Consider the following 19,409-nt stretch of genomic DNA (forward strand, 5'->3'; position numbering starts at 1 on the left):
GGTGTGGTGCAGCCTACTCCGGTCCTCCCTGCGCAACCTGGGCATGTGCCTCCTCCGCATGATCATCTGCCTCTGCATCAGATGGCTTAGAAGCGGTGTCAGGCTCGGAGGGGATGTCATTGCCGAATCGGATCATCAACTTTAGGTGCTCATAGCGTCGCTTGTTGCGATGCTCCATGCGATCCCAGTGTGCGAAGAGTCGGTGCACAAGATGATAGATGGGCTCTGAGGCAGGTGGAGGTGCAGTGGATGGAGCTACTGCAGCAGTGGATGCAGAAGGGGTAGCTGAAGATGTGGCTGCCTCACCCGAGATGGTGAGAAAAGGAGGTCTGTACCCTAATACCAGAAACTTCCTGCTGTGAGAAATGATCTTCTTGCAGTCTGCAGCAGTTGGCTTCTCATCCGCAAGCTCCCAAGGCACGTCAGCTCGGCGGCCTATCTGGGTGATCAGACAAGGGAAAGGGAGAGTGCCTCTGACATGAACCCTGGCCATATAATACCTACTGAAGCGTGGAAGATACAGGTCCTTACCCTCTATCACACACCAGATGAGGGTGATCATAGCAGTGGGCACCTCTGTCTCATGAGTGCTCAGCATCACGTAATTACTCAGGATCTGCTGCCAAAGCCGAGCCTCATCATTCAAATATATCAGCTTGATTCCCTTAGGCATCACTGTATTCTTTCCCATGACCCATGGGGCAGTAGGATCAAGGGTTATTCTCTGCTTGATTGCATCCCAGTCAAATCTCATGTATCTCATATCCTCTTCAGCCTTTTGGTAACCGTCAGGTTAATTTGGCTTAGGCTGAAGCCAGAGGATGTCCTCAATAGCTTCCTCAGTGACTAAATTTGTTTCCCTCTGAGGTGCACTGCATCCAGGGAGGTCTTGAAATAGTTACGGTAAAATTCTCTGACCCAGGAAGCATTGACCTCGGTCAAGTTCTGTTCCAAGAAGAACCAGCCTCTTTATTTTATCTGCTCAGAAGTGTACTGGGTGAGTTCTTCTGGAATTTTAAGAGTTCTCTCCAGGTAGAGGTTCCTGGCAGTGGCAAACACTGGATACTTTAGCTCACAGTATCTGTTTGCAAATTTTACTTGATCTGTGGCAGTAAGGAGCTGGTCAGCCTTTTCCTGCGGGGTAAAGTTCTTTTCCCGCTAGGAATCGTCATGAAGGATATCGAGGATAGAGGTAGAATATTATCCTCTTTTTCGTTTGCCTATAGTTGCCTTGCCTTTTTCCTTACTTTTGGGATCAGACATCCTGAAAAGCAGAAGTAGCAGGATATAATTGAAGAACTAAAGCAGGAAAACAAGTAGGCAAGTATGGTTTTGTTAATGTAAGCATAAAGGCAAAAAGAACAATAGAAGCAGGAAATGAGGTAAGTATATGTACATTTTGGATTGAATTCGAGTTAAAAGTCTGAGAGTAAAAATCATAATCCAGAATGTAATAGAAGTGAAATTCAAGTTAATTTGGAAAAACAGTAATCATGCCTTGAGTTAGAAAGTGAAAGTAGTTAGGTAAAAACCAAAAAGAGAAGTAAGATAGCTAAACTGGTTAGTAGTTAAAAAGGAAGTTAAAGTGAGTGGCATGAGAATGGTTTTCCTAGTTACCAAGAATTTCTCAAACTTGAAGAACAATCAACCCATATTCAAGCAAGGAGTGCAGTTTATTGATGATAATTCCTATAGACAAAGTAGGTGTAAAATGAGAATGAAATCATCAAAAAGCAATTCATTACTCAGGGAACCAAGAGGAATAAGAATGCTAGCCCGTGCATTCATGCATTGGTTTAGTTGTAGCCAAGTAACGCAGAATACTGAATTTTCAAACCAATACATGAATAGGGATAGATTGAACCATAAAGTTGCAGAAAATTGGGCAGCATTCCGGCTAAAATTGGATGTTCCCGGGTAGTAAGCAGTAGAAAAAATCAGTTCATATGAAATTAAACAGTGCTAGAAAGATTAACAAATAGTAGGAACATGAAAGAATAGTTCAACAGCAGCATCAAATATGAAGAACAACATATGAACAGAATGATCATAGCAAATTCAGAATTGCAAATCAGATAAAAATAATTAGCACAAACGGTGCAATTATCAGGCCTAAATCCACTAACCACATCCTAGCTACCTAACCACCTAGAATCCACTACATTCATGCATCGCTAACTATCCTATTTCGAACAAAAACTATAAAATATGCAAATAATTGACTAATTGGAAAATAAAATCGGTGTTCGGTGGAACCTGGTGTGTAGAAACAGAAAGTAGGCTTAGAGAGATGGTGGCGGTACGGTGGTGATGCAGCGGCGGTGGGTGGCGGTGCGGGGGTGGTCCGAGGTGGAGGTAGGGGGCTGTGTGGTGGTTTGGGTGGATAAAGGTTGAGTTGAAGAGGTGAGGAGGGGGTGTTGGGGTTTTGCTGGCTCGGTGGGTTGGGGTGGCTGGCTGGAGGTCAGGGGGTGGCGTGGTGGTGGGCGGCTCGTAACTGGGCGGTGGCAGTGGGGTTTGGTGGTTGTGGAGGGAGGAGGAAAGGGAAGAAGGAGGAGGGGGAGAAGAAGAAAAGGGGGGGGCGTCGGCGGTCGGGTGCGGCGCGGCGGTCGGGGCGGGGCGGCAAGGAGTGGTGATGGTTGGGAGATGGGAGGAAGAGAGGTTGCAGATGGGGGTGGGGGTTTGGTTGACGCGGAATGGTAGGGTTTCGCGTGGGTTGGGGTTAAGGATTTTGAATCGACGCGAATCCGTGGAGCATGCGATCGCGTGAATTGGGCGAAAAGGGTGTTGATGCGATCGCGTGATTGTGGGATAATAAAAGTGACACGTATGTGTGGGACACGCAAATGTGTCACTCAGAATTGTGTGAAACGCACAATTCCAGCATCGTTTTGGTGCAACTCTCTGTTTCCAAAAGGGTCCATAGAATCCACGCGACCTGTACGCGTCGCTCACGCTTTCGCATGGGATGTGTGTAGTGCGAGTGATGCGTTCGCGTCAGGGACGCAAACGCATGGGCCGATTTGTGCTAAACGCACACCAGCCGCACGATTCCAGCCCAACTTTCTGGACGTTGGATCTTTACGCCGATTTCCATTCGACGCCCACGCATGGCCTGCGCACTCGCGTGGGTGATTTTTTTTTATGCAATTATGCAGGATGCAATATGCAATGCTAATGTAGATGCTATGAATAATTCCAGGTTCAATGAAAATAAAATAAAACAAAAGCAAACAAAACGAAGTAAAATTGAAAAAGGAATGATCATACCATGGTAGATTGTCTCCCACCTAGCACTTTTAGTTAAAGTCCTTAAGTTGGACTTTTGATGATCTTCCTGATATGGTGGCTTGTGCTTGAATTCATCCAAAAATCTCCACCACTGTTTGGAATGCCAACCGCCTCCGGGGTCCCAAACTAGGCATGTAAAGCCCTTGAGTAAATCCAAACAAGTTCTCAGGTTCCCGGGGTGTTGAGTGCCAGGATAGATTCCAGGATCCCAAACCTTGCTCTTATATCCGCCTTTGTCTTGATTTATATTTTTCTAGCTAGGCGGTTTGGAAGTTGCATTCTCACCAAGATGGCCAAACATTCTCCGAGACCCATTCAATCGAACTCGAAACCAATCCTAACACTTCAGATTGAAGCGTGGAACCCTATTGAATCTTGCATACCAGCCTTGAGCACGAACCATTTCCCTTTTACTCTTAAAACTGCAAAGAGCTCTAAGCTGGCCATCTGTTTCAAGTAAACCATATTCAAGTGGAAAAGTAAAGATAAAAGCTATGGATTTTACCCACTTGAAGTTTGTATTAGGGGGTAATGGCCTTGGGATAGGTGTTTCCAGTGGTTTTGCAAGCTCTACTCCCTTGTATTCTTCCACTTCTTTGCAATTTTCTTCAACTGTAACCATGTCTTGATCGAAGTCTTCAATATCTTCCTCATCACTCAAATCATAAGTTGGAGGTTGCGAAAAGTCTACCTCTGCATCATCTTCGTATTCATTTGAGGAAGATTCTTCCATCTCAAAGAATTCACTTGCGGATGCAACTTCATTACTAGGAGAATTTAACTCGTGATCTTCATTATCAAGGAAACTTGCTTGTTGAATTATTCCGTCCAGGACTTCATAGGATTCCTGCTTCGGGGGTTGTGCACTATCCTCCTTAGCATCAACTGCACTTTTCCTGACGGAATTCTCCACAATTCTGGATTCCCATGGAGGTTCAGCGTCTCCTAAGTCTTTAACCAATTCTTCTTCTTCTATAATTTCAGCCTCCGCCACTTGTTCCAGTACAAAGTCATGCTCCATGTTGTCCAGTGGGGTTTCTAGTATCTTCTTCATGCTGCGTTCTTCATTAGATTGCCCACATGAAGCCATGGGGGCTCCTCGAGTGTCCGAACATCGGGGAGGTAGTCTATTTATCACTTGATTCAATTGGTGAAGTGTGGCGTGAAATTTTTCAAATGTTTCCTTGAGTTGCTCCCTAGATTCTTGGAGTGATGGATATGGACGTGGTGTATAGGGAAGTGGTGGTTCTTGGGAGTAATTGGGTTGGAATTGGGGTGGATACGGGTTAGGGTCATATGGAGGTGCATGGTGGTAGTTGGCTTGTGAGTGTGGTGGTTCAAAGCTGTGTTGAGGAGGTGGTTCATAGGCGTATGATGGGGCTTGTCGGTAATTACAAGGGGGTCCACCATAACTATTGTTCTGACATGCATTATTGAATGGTCGTCGTCCATGATAGTTTGGAAGGTGTTGTTGCCTAAAGGGTTGATCAGATCCTCGTAGCTCCGTCCATCTCTGATTGTTTTGACCTTGATGCATGTTCCTGTTATAGCTTCCATTCCTTTCAACATTATTAGAACCAAACTCAAAGCGATAGGGGTGAGAATTCATAGTAACAATTAAAAATTAAAATAAAACAAAAATAAAAACGAATAAATAGGTAAAAGAAAATATTTACAATAACCAATAATAAGGCACACAGTTGCAACTCCCCGGCAACGGCGCCATTTTGACGAACGAAACTCAAGCGTGATCTAGAATTTTCACAAATAAAATCGCGTTGTAAGTATAGCTTCTAGACCGACAAGAATTCTTTTCGTACAAAAGTTTGGTTGTCACAAGTAACAAAACCCAATAAAATTTATAACCGAAGTATTTAAACCTCGGGTCGTCTTCTCAAGGAGTTGCAGGGCAGTGTGATCTATTATTGGTTATGGAAAGAGTATATTTTGGGTTTTTATGTATAAAATAAAAAGCAAGAACAGTAAATGGCAACAAAGTAAATTGTAAGGAATTAATTTAAATAAATAATAAAAATCTTGGCAACGTATAAGGAATTGAAGTCCTATCCTAGTTATCTTTATCAGGTGTGATGAGAATTGGATCTTCCTCCCACTTTTAATTAACCTTTACTAAATAAAAGAAAGTCAAGTGAACAAATTAATTTGATCCTCAGGTCCTAGTCAACTCCTATGGAGAGACTAGAGTTATTGGAGTGCAAATTAACCAGCTAAGAATTCCAATTTCAATCAACAGCTGAGTTGATAACTCAAGTATTATAAATTTCTTAACAAAGACCAAAAGGGGAAAATAAATCTAATTTGAATTGAAATCATTCATAAGTAAATTAAAGCAAAATCAATTCTGAAATACCTCAAATTATATTAATTAAGAAAATCATAACATGAATGATTCATAAGCCAAATTGGAAAGATAAATAACAATTAAAGTAATGGGAATAAATAAAGCTAGAAAATTAATTAAAGGAATATTGAACCTGTGATTGAAGAGATCATAGCTTAAACATAATAGAAATCCTAAATCCTAATCCTAAGAGAGAGGAGAGAACCTCTCTCTTTAAAAACTACATCTAAAACCTAAAATTATGAATTATTCAGTTGTTCTCTCTCTATCTTTTGATTCCTCCATTCTCTGACTTATATTCTGTTTCTAGTTTGGATTTGGGCCGAAAAAAGGGTCCAGAAATCGCTGGGGGCATCTTCTGCAGATTCCTGTACGTGGCGTCTGTCACGCGTTCGCGTCATCTGGGAGTTTTTCGTGTCACGCGTACGCGTCGGTCACGCGTACGTGTCAATTGAATTCCGCTCAAGGCACGCGTTTGCGTCATTCACGCGTACGCGTCGATGCCATTTCTTGCCAGGCATGCGTTCGCGTCGTCCATGCGTTCGCGTCGCTGCCCTTTTCTTCAAAACTCCATTTTTGTGTTTTCCTTCCATTTTTTTGTATGTTTCCTTTTGTCCTTTGAGCCATTCCTGCCCTATGAGATCTGAAAATACTAAGCACACAAATCACGACATCGAATGGTAATAAAAGGGTAATTAAAGTTAATATTTTTAAAGCATAGGAAATATGTTTTTCACATATATCCTAATATAAGGAAGGGAAAGTAAAACCATGTAATTTACATGAATAAGTGGGTGAAAAATTGATAGAAACACTCAATTTGAGCACAAATTATATCATAATATATGGGTTTATCAGCTGGACTATGGGATGAGGAGGGATTTGGGACTGAAGACCAGCTAAAAGAAAGAAGAAGCAAGAAGAAGCAAGATGCGAAGAATAAAGGAAAGCAGCCAGAGAATTGAAAGGTGGTGTTGTTCCTTGTCTATCAAAAAGAAAGATTGTGTTTTCGTTTCACGAAGTTTAAATTCTGTTGTTTACTTTCCCGAAGTTCCAAAATAAATGTTCTGGTTTAAGTGCTTGTTTTCATCTTCATCAACTTAGATGTTATGACTTTTCCCTTTTGCTTTTTGATTCAATAAGAGAATCTGGTTGAAATAGAAAGTAGATGTCCAATGTGGTAGGAATGATAATAAAGTTCTATGGTGGAAATTTCTTGATTAGTTAGTAAGCTTAAAAATAAAAGCTGCAGGATAGGATGTCTCCTAGTAGTGTGAACTTAATTGCTGTTGTAAAGCCTTCAATTAATAATCATCCTTGGAAAAAGAAAAAGCAAGAAAGGAAAGGAAGAAAAGCCAAGAATTGGCAACCAAAAATGAAAGAAACAGATAATAAGGCTAGACACCAATAGCTTGGACCTTAGGACACATGCCTATGATGCTATTGTATTGGGATCTGCTTGGATTATTAGGTTCTGAGGAATATTTTAAAACTTGGTAACTTGGATTAACTAATCCGGGATTACCAACCGAAAATGCACAATCAAAAGAACCTGATTACAAAGCATTTAGTGACACAAAGAGGTGCTGAGCATCAATGTCTTAGGATGAATTGTGAGCCAAGTGTTTGTAGTAAATAGGTGTTGAATTGAGCCAAAACGCTTCTGCAACACTTAGCTACAACTGAAAAACAAGCTTCTAAAGAAAAAGAAAGAAAGAAAAAGTTAACAAGGATCAATAAAGAATAAGGCATTATAGCAGCAATTCTAGTTAACACTCAAAGAGACATTTCTTGATTGGAAGCTGATAATAATTGAGCTGCATTCTGTCTGCATAAAACCCCATGAACCAAATTCAATTACCTGCTAAATAAGGACATATAGGCTTATCTGTTTTCTCTAATTTCTTCTCATGTTTTAGTGCTTTCTTGGGGACAAGCAAGATTTAAGTTTGGTGTTGTGATGACAAGTCATCTTATGCTAGTTTCATAAGCATTTTTCATTGTTTCATTAGGTTTTATGCACTCTCTTGCACAATAAGTAAGTGGTTGGAGTGAAATTTCATGATTTTTGTGATTCAATCAAACATCATTTATTTTATACAAAATCATGAGATTTATGCAAGAACTAAGTGATAATTATGATTGATGCAAATTCTTGTGATTTTGGTGAAACTTTGATTACTTGTTTGGTTGATTTCAGGTGAGAAAATGAAGAAAAGAAGAAGCCATGCAGTATAGCACTGCGTTCAAATAATGAACGCCACGCTCACTTGTGACACGCACGCGTAACGGACGCTTACGCGTCAGGGATGGATTTTTGAAGATCCACGCGTACGCGTGTATGACGCGTACGCGTGCATGACGCGTACACGTGGTAGTGGTTGGCACTCATTCTCAAAAAGAGCGCTACGTTTGATTACTCAGCATTTTCGGGCAAGATTTAAAATTGGAGGCAAAATTCTGGAAACAACGCGTACGCGTGCCTGACGCGCACGCGTCGATGGTGGATTTGGAATGAATCACGTGAACGCGTGAGTGATGCTGAAGGATGGACTTGGTATTTTCTACCCACACGCACGCGTGGGCAGCGCTCACTAAGTTAACGCTATCAACGACGCGTACGCAAGAAAAGGGCGCGCGAGCATGTTTGGAGCTGAAGACTGATAGTGACACGCACGCGTACATGACGCGCACGCGTCGATGAGCAAAGAGGCAAAAGGACGCGCACGCGTCAGAGACACGCACGCGTGGATGAATGAAGGACGCGCTCACTTTGAGAACGCAACGTTCCCCTGGAAGCAGCAATGAGGAGCCATTTTTGATCCACTTCTTCATAGGCCACAAATCCCACTCCAATTACTTGAAGACTAAATTGGAAAGTGTATAAATAGTATAAAATTTGATTTCACAGGAGCTCTCTTTTAATTTTCATTTTTTAGAATTTTAGAATTGAGATCGGATCAGAGCTTTGGCTTTCTATTTATTTTCTTTCTTCTGCTGCAACTTTTGGTTTTTGGTTCTTGGTTTTGGAACTCTGATTGGAGAATTTTTCTGAATTTCTTCGCCTTGGAGTTTTCTTTTATTTTTCCTGTTTCTAGTTTTATGAATTGGAGATCTGATCTGAATTTTTCTTTCTGTTTTTACTTTCTCTGCAATTTCTTCTTCCTGTTTGTTAAGAGAGCAATTGAGATCTAAATTTCTTTTCTGTTTCGTTATTCGTCTACAATTGTCAATTTCTCTTTTAGGATTTTAGAATTGATCTAAGTTTTCTTTCTGTTTTATCTTCTTCTATAAATTCTTCATTTCTCTTTTGGTATTAAAATCCTGATTCATCTATTTTCTGCATTTCTTCATCTAAAAGTTCTCTAATTCACTGCAATTACATTTTCCAGTTCTATTTTTATTCTGAATACCCAAATCCCTTTAATCTTCATTCAATTTAAGTTTCTTAGCAATTTAGATTCTGCAATTTTAATTTCTTGCACTTTAAGTTTCAGTTATTTACTTTTCTTGCAATTTAAGTTTTAGCTCTTTTAATTTCTTGCACTTTAAGTTTATGCAATTTACCTCTTTTGCACTTTAAGATTCTACGAATTTTCAGTTTACACTTTAGTTTACCTAAAATTTAGTTCTTGTAAATCAAATTTCACCAAAATCATCAAATATTTGCTTAACTAAATTCATCACCATACTGAAGTTGCTCAATCCATCAATCCCTGTGGGATCGACCTCACTCTTATGAGTTATTATTACTTGATGCGACCCGGTACACTTGCCAGTGAGTTCATGTGGAATCATTTTTTCCACATCAGAGGGGATTAAACATAGAAAATTTAAGGCCAAAGAAGCATGTTTTCAATCATAGCACAAAATTAGGAAGGAAAATGTAAAACATGCAAATTATATGAATAAGTGTGAGTTTAGTGGATAAAATCCACTCAATTAAGTACAAAATGTACCACGAAATAGTGGTGCATCAGTAAGACTTATCTCCATTCGCTTTACTGTCCCACTTGAATATGGTATTCTTGAAACGGATGGCCAACTTAGGAAGCTTTATAGAATTAAGCGTAACAGAAGGATGTTTAGTGGTTAGAGTTGCAAATCAAGGCTCATCAAGGTTAATACTTCAAGAACTAGATGCAAGGGTGGTACTCATAAACATTTGGTTGGATCTAAGAGAAGAGTTTGGTATTGCATAGAGAATTCAGACTGCCTGTCACCGGGTTGGGACAATGGTGATCCACTTCATGACAGGCGTAGAAATAAGATTTGGGATCCAGGCATACAAGAGGAACAATTTTGGGAGCTCTAAGTTTGTGACGAACTTCATCAAGGCTTGGGAAATTTACCTGGAATTGATAGAGCTTATTGGAAGTCCAAGCATTGGTGGAAATTTCAGGATGAGTTTAGGTACAAGCCACCATGACAAGGAGCTCACCAAATGTCCAAGTTAAGGGCAATAACTAAAAGTGCTAGGTGGGAGACAACCCACCATGGTATGATCTTTCATTTTTATTCATAGTTTTATTTTATTTTATTTTTATCAGTGTTCATTCATAATTTCTGCGTCATCACCTGCATCCTGCATAAAAAAAAAAAGAAAAAAAAGGGATGTACGACGCGTAAGCATTAGTGACGCGCACGCGTCATATGGGGATATGCACAACCATTAAAATTAAACAGAGAGTTAACGCCACACGTACACGTACCTTACGCGTACGCGTCAACTGTGATTTTACCCGCCACGCGTAAGCGTCAGCGACACGAACACGTGGACACCCATATCAGCGTAAAAGGTGCAATTGAACAGAGAGTTGGGCTGCACTGGTGCTGGAATTGCGCGAGTGGTCACGCGTAGGCGTGACCGACGCTCACGCGTCAGTGTGCATGTTTGGCCACCCACGCGTACGCGTGGGCGACGCTTACACGTCGAATGGCCAACTCAGTTTTCACGCGTACACGTGATGGCCGCGCGCGCGTCGCGCCCTGATTTTCATTTCTCACTTCTTTCTCCTCTACTTTCTCCTTCTTTCTTCCTCCTTTCTTGCTTTCTTCTTCTTCATTTCTTTAACTTCTCATCCTTATTCCCTTCTCATCCTTACTTTCCCTTCTTCATTTCTTTTATTCATTGCATTTTAATTTTTTGCATATTTTTTATTTTCTTTTCTAAACTCACTATTTTTCCATTGGTGTTATATTTTCTACCACACTGTTGACTATTACTTCCATTATTCTGGTGCTTCGTGACTTGTTTCATATTGTTGGGTATTATTATTCATAGGTCAATGCTAATTTTTATGACACCTGTATTCCATTTGCATTGATATGCACTTACACTGTCTTTCATTACCCACTCTCTCCCCCATTGTTGCAATTTTTGCGCTATTGATATGCCATTTTCTTCTACTGTTTTTTCACTTACATATTGTAGCTACCATGTAGTTGGGACCCTCATTATTAGGCATTAACCCACCTGGTGCGCAGAAATTGTGACGGTTCTATTCCTTGGTAACGGCGCTGAAAACTTTATACGCACGTTCATAATCTTAATTCTTTGTCACAACTTCGCACAGCTGACCAGCAAGTGCACTGGGTCGTCCAAGTAATAAACCTTACGTGAGTAAGAGTCGACCCACGGAGATTGTCGGCTTGAAGCAAGCTATGGTCACCTTGTAAATCTCAGTCAGGCGGATTCAAATATATTAAGAGATTATAGTGTACTAAAAGATAATTAAAATAGGATAGAGATACTTATGTAATTCATTGGTGAGAGTTTCAGATAAGCGTATAGAGATGCTTTCGTTCCTCTGAACTTCTGCTTTCCTGCTGTCTTCATCCAACCATTCCTACTCCTTTCCATGGCAAGCTTTATGTAGGGCATCACCGTTGTTAATGGCTTCATCCCATCCTCTCTATGAAAATGGTCCAATGCGCTGTCACTGCATGGCTAATCATCTGTCAGTTCTCGATCATACTGGAATAGGATTTACTATCCTTTTGCGTCTGTCACTACGCCCAGCACTCGCGAGTTTGAAGCTCGTCACAGCCATCCCTTCCCAGATCCTACTCGGAATACCGCAGACAAGGTTTAGACTTTCTGGATCTCAAGAATGGCCATCCATGGGTTCTAACTTATACCACGAAGATTCTAATATCTCGGACTCGGTCCTTTGTATTAGATATCCAAGAGATATTCATTCTAGCTTATTTACATGTAGAACGGAAGTGTTTGTTAGGCACGCGTTCATAAGTGAGAATGATGATGAGCGTCACATAATCATCACATTCATCATGTTCTTGGGTGCGAATGGATATCTTAGAATAGGAATAAGCTTGAATTGAATAGAAAAACAGTAGTACTTTGTATTAATTCATGAGGAACAGCAGAGCTCCACACCTTAATCTATGGTGTGTAGAAACTCTACCGTTTGAAAATACATAAGTGATAATGGTCCAGGCATGGCCGAATGGCCAGCCCCCATGAAAGTCTAAGATAGCATAAAACTGAAAAAAGATCTCTTACAAAGATAGTAAAAAGTCCTATTTATACTAAACTAGTTACTAGAGTTTACAGAAATGAGTAAATGATGCAGAAATCCACTTCCGGGGCCCACTTGGTGTGTGCTTGGACTGAGCATTGAGCTTTACATGTGTAGAGGTCTTTCTTGGAGTTGAACACCAGTTTGTAACCTATTTCTGGCGTTTGACTCCAGAATACAGCATGGAACTGGCGTTCAACACCAGTTTAAGTCGTCTATCCTTAATCAAAGTATGGACTATTATATATTTTTGGAAAGCCCTGGATATCTACTTTTCAACGCAATTGAGAGCGCGCCATTTGGAGTTCTGTAGCTCCAGAAAATCCACTTTGAGTGTAGGGAGGTCAGAATCCAACAGCATCTGCAGTCCTTCTTCAACCTCTGAATCTGATTTTTGCTCAAGTCCCTCAATTTCAGCCAGAAATTACCTGAAATCATAGAAAAACACACAAACTCATAGTAAAGTCCAGAAATGTGAATTTTAATTAAAAACTAATAAAAATATACTAAAAACTAACTAAATTATACTAAAAACTATGTAAAAATAATGCCAAAAAGCGTATAAATTATCCGCTCATCACAACACCAAACTTAAATTGTTGCTTGTCCCCAAGCAACTGAAAATCAAATAGGATGAAAAGAAGAGAATATACTATAAATTTCAAAATATCAATGAAACTTAGCTCCAATCAGATGAGCGGGACTTGTAGCTTTTTGCCTCTTGAATAGTTTTGGCATCTCACTTTATCCATTGAGGTTCAGAATGATTGGCATCTATAGGAACTCATAGTTCGAATAGTGTTATTGATTCTCCTAGTTCAGTATGTTGATTCTTGAACACAGCTACTTTATGAGTCTTGGCCGTGGCCCTAAACACTTTGTTTTCCAGTATTACCACCGGATACATAAATGCCACAGACACATAAATAGGTGAACCTTTTCAGATTGTGACTCAGCTTTGCTATAGTCCCCAATAAGAGGTGTCCAGGGTTCTTAAGCACACTCTTTTTTTTCTTTGGACCTTGACTTTAACCGCTCAGTCTCAAGTTTTCACTTGACACCTTCACGCCACAAGCACATGGTTAGGGACAGCTTGGTTTAGCCACTTAGGCCAGGATTTTATTGCTTTAGGCCCTAGTATCCACTGATGCTCAAAGCCTTGGATCCTTTTTATTTACCCTTGCCTTTTGGTTTTAAGGGCTATTGGCTTTTTGCTCTTGCCTTTTGGTTTAAAGAGCTTTTGGCTTTTTCTGCTTGCTTTTTCTTTTTCTAATTTTTTTTCCTATTTTTTTTTCTGCAAGCTTTTGTATTCACTACTTTTTCTTGCTTCAAGAATCATTTTTATGATTTTTCAGATTATCAAATAACAATTCTCCTTGTCATCATTCTTTCAAGAGCCAACATATTTAACATTCATAAAAAACAACTTCAACAGACATATGCACTGTTCAAGCATACATTCAGAAAACAAAAAGTATTGCCACCACATCAAAATAATTAAACTAGTTTCAAGGATGAATTCGAAACCATGTACTTCTTGTTCTTTTGTTTTTAGAACAGTTTTCATTCAAGAGAGGTGCTGGATTCATATTCATAACTTTAAGGCATAGACACTTAGACACTAATGATCATGTAATAAGACACAAATATAAATAAACATAAAGCTCAAAAATCGAAAAACAGGAAATAAATAGACAAGGAGATTAAGGAATGAGTCCACCTTAGTGAGGGTGGCGTCTTCCCCTCCATGAAGAACCAATGGTGCTCTTGAGCTCCTCTATGTCTCTTCCTTGTCTTTCTTGCTCCTCCCTCATAGCTCTTTGATCTTCTCTAATTTCATGGAGGATGATGGAGTGCTCTTGATGCTCTACCTTTAGTTGTCCTATGTTGGAACTTAATTCTCTTAGGGAAGTGTTGATTTGTTCCCAATAATTCTGTGGAGGAAAGTGCATCCCCTAAGGCATCTCAGGGATTTCATGGTGAGGAATCTCCTCATGCTCATGTTGAGGTCCATGATCTCTTATTTTCTCTACCTTTTTCTTAGTGATGGGCTTATCCTCTTCAATGAGGATATCTCCCTCTATGTCAATTCCAGTTGAATTGCAGAGGTGGCATATGAGGTGAGGAAAGGCTAACCTTGCCCAAGTGGAGGACTTGTCAGCCACCTTGTAAAGTTCTTGAGGTATAATCTCATGAACTTCCACCTCCTCTCCAATCATGATACTATGGATCATGATGGCCCGGTCTATAGTAACTTCAGACCGGTTACTAGTAGGAATGATTGAGCGTTGAATGAACTCTAGCCATCCCCTAGCCACTGGTTTGAGGTCATGCCTTCTTAGTTGAACCAGCTTGCCTCTTGAGTCAATTTTCTATTTAGCTCCTTCCTCACATATGTCTATGAGGACTTGGTCCAACCTTTAATCAAAGTTGACCTTTCTTGTGTAGGGGCGTCCGTTCTCTTCCATCATTGGCAAGTTGAACACCAGCCTTACATTTTCTAGACTGAAATCTAAGTATTTTTCCCGAACCATAGTAAGCCAATGCTTTGGAATTGGGTTCACACTTTGATCATGGTTCCTTGTGATCCATGCATTTGCATAGAACTCTTGAACCATTAGGAACCCGACTTGTTGAATGGGGTTGGTGAGAACTTCCCAACCTCTTCTTTGGATTTCTAGTCGGATCTCCGGATACTCATTCTTCTTGAGCTTGAAAGGAACCTCAGGGATCACTTTCTTCTTGGCCACAACTTCATAGAAGTGCTCTTGATGGACCTTTGAGATGAATCTCTCCATCTCCCATGACTCAGAGGTGGAAGCAATTGCCTTCCCTTTCCTCTTTCTAGAGGTTTCTCTGGCCTTAGGTGCCATAAATGGTTATAGAAAAACAAAAAGCTATGCTTTTTCCACACCAAACTTAAAATGTTTGCTCGTCCCCGAGCAAAAGAAGAAAAAAAGAAGTAGAAGAATAAGAGAAATGGGGGAGAGGGAGAGAGAGTAGGTTTCGGCCAAGTGGAAGGAGGGAGGGTTGTGTTGTGTGAAATAGAAGAAGGAATGAGGGGTTTATATAGAAGTGGGGAGGGGTTTAGGGTTCGGCCATTTAGGGTTGAATTTGGGAGGGAAAATATTTTGAATTTGAAGGTAGGTGGGGTTTATGGGGAAGAAAAGATGGATGTGAGTGGTGACGGGGTGATGGGAAAGAGTGATTGAAGTGATTGGTGAAGGGCGTTTGGGGAAGAGAGTTATGAAAAGGTGTGAAGAGGAGAGAATAGGGTTAGGTGGGGATCCTGTGGGGTTTACAGATCCTGAGGGGATCCTGTGGGGTCCACAGATCCTGAGGTGTCAAAGATTTTTTATCCTTGTACCCTTTAGACGTGTAAAACGCCCTATACATGCAATCCTGGCGTTTAACGCCAGACTGCTGCCTGTTTCTGGTGTTAAACGCTGCTTCCATGCTCTGTTCTGGTGTTTAACGCCAGGTAGATACTTGTTCTTGGCGTTAAACGCCAGCTTGGTGCCTGTTTCTGGCGTTAAACGCCAGACAGCTGCTTGTTTCTGGCGTTTAAATGCCAGACTGTTCTCCTCCAGGGTATGCTATTTTTCATTCCATTTTTCACTCTGTTTTTTATTTTTCAGTAGTTTTTGTGACTTCACATGATCATCAACCTAAAGAAAACATAAAATAACAATGGAAAATAAATAAATATAATTAGATAACATTGGGTTGCCTCCCAACAAGCGCTTCTTTAATGTCAATAGCTTGACAGTGAGCTCTCATGGAGCCTCACATATGTTCTGAGCAAGGTTGGAACCTCCCAAAACCAAACTTAAAGTTTGAATGTGGGGGTTCAACACCAAACTTAGAGTTTGGTTGTGGCCTCCCAACACCAAACTTAGAGTTTGACTTTGGGGGCTTTGGTTGACTCTACAGTGAGAGAAGCTTTTCATGCTTCCTCTCCATGGTTACAAAAGGAGATCCTTGAGTTTTAAATACAAGGTTGTCCTCATTCAGTTGAAGGATCAATTCTCCTCTGTCCACATCAATCACAACTCTTGTTGTGGCTAGGAAGGGTCTTCCAAGGATGATGGATTCATCCTCATCCTTCCCAGTATCCAGGATTATGAAATCAGCAGGGATGTAAAGGCCTTCAACCTTTACTAGCATGTCCTCTACTTGTCCATAAACCTATTTTCTAGAGTTGTCTGCCATCTCTAATGACATTCTGGCAGCTTGCACCTCAAAGATTCCCAGTTTCTCTATTACAGAGAGTGGCATGATGTTTATCCCTGATCCAAGGTCATATAGAGCCTTCTCAAAGGTCATGGTGCCTATGGTACAAGGTATTAAGAACTTTCCAGGATCCTGTTTCTTCTGAGGCAATCTCAGTTGATCCAGATCACTTAGTTCATTGATGAGCAAGGGAGGTTCATCTTCTCAAGTCTCATTACCAAATAATTTGGCATTTAGCTTCATGATTGCACCAAGGTACTTGGCAACTTGCTCTTCAGTAACATCTTCATTCTCTTCAGAAGAAGAATACTCATCAGAGCTCATGAATAGCATAAGGAGGTTCAATGGAATCTCTATGGTCTCTAGATGAGTCTCAGATTCCTTTGGTTCCTCAGAGGGAAACTCCTTGTTGATCACTGGGCGTCCCAGGAGGTCTTCCTCACTGGGATTCACGTTCTCTCCCTCCCTTGTAGGTTCGGCCATGATGGTTAAATCAATGGCCTTGCACTCTCTTTTTGGATTCTCTTCTGTATTGCTTGGGAGAGTACTGGGAGGGGTTTCAGTGACCCTTTTACTCAGATGGCCCACTTGTGCCTCCAAATTTCTAATGGAAGACCTCGTTTCATTCATGAAACTTAGAGTGGCCTTAGATAGATCAGAGACTATGTTTGCTAAGCTAGATGGATCCTGCTTAGAGCTCTCCGTCTTTTGCTGAGTGGATGATGGAAAAGGCTTGCTATTGCTAAACCTGTTTCTTCCACCATTGTTAAAGCCTTGTTGAGGCTTTTGTTGATCCTTCCATGAGAAATTTAGATGATTTCTCCATGAGGAATTATAGGTGTTTCCATAGGGTTCACCCATGTAACTTACCTCTGCTATTGCAGGGTTCTCAGGATCATAAGCTTCTTCTTCAGAAGATGCCTCTTTAGTACTGTTGGATGATTCCTTCGATCCATTCAGACTCTGAGAGATCATATTGACTTGCTGAGTCAATATTTTATTCTGAGCCAATATGGTATTCAGAGTATCAATTTCAAGAACTCCCTTCCTCATGGGAGTCCCATTATTCACAGGATTTCTTTCAGAAGTGTACATGAATTGGTTATTTGCAACCATGTCAATGAGTTCTTGAGCTTCTGCAGGCATTTTCTTTAGGTGAATGGATCCACCTACAGAATGGTCCAGTGACATCTTTGATAACTCAGACAGACCATCATAGAATATATCCAGGATGGTCCATTCTGAAAGCATATCAGAAGGACACCTTTTGGTCAGTTCCTTGTATCTCTCCCAAGCTTCATAAAGGGATTCACCTTCCTTTTGTCTGAAGGTTTGAACATCCACTCTAAGCTTACTAAGCTTTTGAGGAGGAAAGAACTTGGCTAAGAAAGCCATGACCAGCTTATCCCAAGAGTTCAGGCTATCTTTAGGTTGAGAGTCCAACTGATGTGCGGAAAACGATCCAACACGAAACTAACCGGCAAGTGCATCGGGTCGCATCAAGTAATAAAACTCATGGGAGTGAGGTCGATCCCACAGGGATTGAAGGATTGAGAAATTTTAGTTTAGTGGGTGACTTAGTCTAGCGAATCAAGAGTTGATTTGAGTAGTTTGTATTCGACAGAAGCTAAATTGCATGAAATTAAAAGGGAGAGGGACAATTGGCAAGAATTTAAAGTGCAGAGAAATTAAAGAGGCTGAATCTTAAAGTGCAAGTAATATAAATTGCAGAAACTTAGATTGCAAGAAATGTAAATTGCAGAATCTTAAAGTGCAAGAAATGTAAATGGCTTGAATTGTAAAGGGAATTGGGAAGTGGATTTGCAGAAATTAAACAAGGAAAAGTAAAATGTAATAAACAGAAAAGTAGAAGATGACTTGAATTAAACCGGATCTAAAACGGAAATGCGAAAAAGCTTGGTGTAGCAATGAAATAAGGAAATTGAAAATTTAAAACTGTAGATCTCAGGACTCAAGAGACTAGATAGCTGAGTCTAGATCTCACTGCCTTCCTAGATCCAGCAAGAATCAATTGCAAAGGAAATAAAGAAATGTAAATTGCAGAAAGAGTAGAAGAAGAGGCAATTAACAGGAATGGAAATTCAATTATGAAGAAATTTAAACAAGATCTCAAGGTGAGATTGAAACCGAAGTTCTTCAATTCTCCACCCAAGATCCAAAGCAAGAAAAGTAAAGAATGCTCAAGCAAGAACAAGGAAGAAGAGAGATCAATTCTCCTTCCTAATTCTCTAGAATTCTAAAGCAACAATTCAAAAATGTAAAGGTGAGCTCTCTGTAAGTGTTCTAAGAATTCTCCCGGAAAAGCTCTCGAAAAACTTAAATCCTAAGCTATTTATACACTTTCTTCAAATGGTCTTCAAGCCTTGAATTGGGCCTTTGCTCTTGATGGAATTGGGTTGATAAAGGCCTTGGTTGATTGCTCTTGGAGTTGGAGAGAAATCCATTGTGAACCGGGCTATAAATCATAAAAGCTTAAGTCAAAGTTTGAGGTAAACTTTGGCTCAAGCTTTTCATATCAGATGCCCCCATTTGCTGCTACCAACGTTTGGGCTAAAGTTTGAGGTCAAACTTTAGGCCAAATGTTGATCCCCTTGTGTGCATGTGTGGCGCCAACGTTTGCCAAAAAGCTTGAGGCAAACGTTGGCGCAAGCTTTTCTCCTCCAGGGTGTTGGTGTGTGGCGCCAACGTTTGCCAAAAAGCTTGAGGCAAATGTTGGCGCAAGCTTTTTGCTCCAACCAATGTGAATTCACTCTTCCAAAAGCTTGAGCTAAAGTTTGAGGAAAGCATTTGCTCAAGCTTTTTGTTCTCTCTTGCTCCTTGCCCTTTCTTCTTTCTTCAACCTTCTTCAAAGCTCTTTTCACCTATCATCAATCACCCAAACACATCAAAGCTATGCTCAAAATCATGAGTTTGTTATTCTTTCATAATATATGACAATTATACCACAAAATCTCATGAAATTG

At 40.5% G+C, this 19,409-nt stretch overlaps 1 non-coding gene across 1 annotated transcript; it reads left to right on the forward strand.

Moving 5' to 3' along the window:
- Nucleotides 1–17,670: 17,670 nt before the first annotated feature.
- On the forward strand, nt 17,671–17,778 carry LOC112753639 (small nucleolar RNA R71). Its single transcript, XR_003178014.1, has one exon. It is a non-coding gene; the product is annotated as a small nucleolar RNA R71 (small nucleolar RNA).
- The last annotated feature ends 1,631 nt before the right edge of the window (nt 17,779–19,409 follow it).

Source organism: Arachis hypogaea, chromosome 15 (genome assembly GCF_003086295.3).
Source record: "Arachis hypogaea cultivar Tifrunner chromosome 15, arahy.Tifrunner.gnm2.J5K5, whole genome shotgun sequence".
Lineage (NCBI taxonomy): Eukaryota > Viridiplantae > Streptophyta > Magnoliopsida > Fabales > Fabaceae > Arachis > Arachis hypogaea.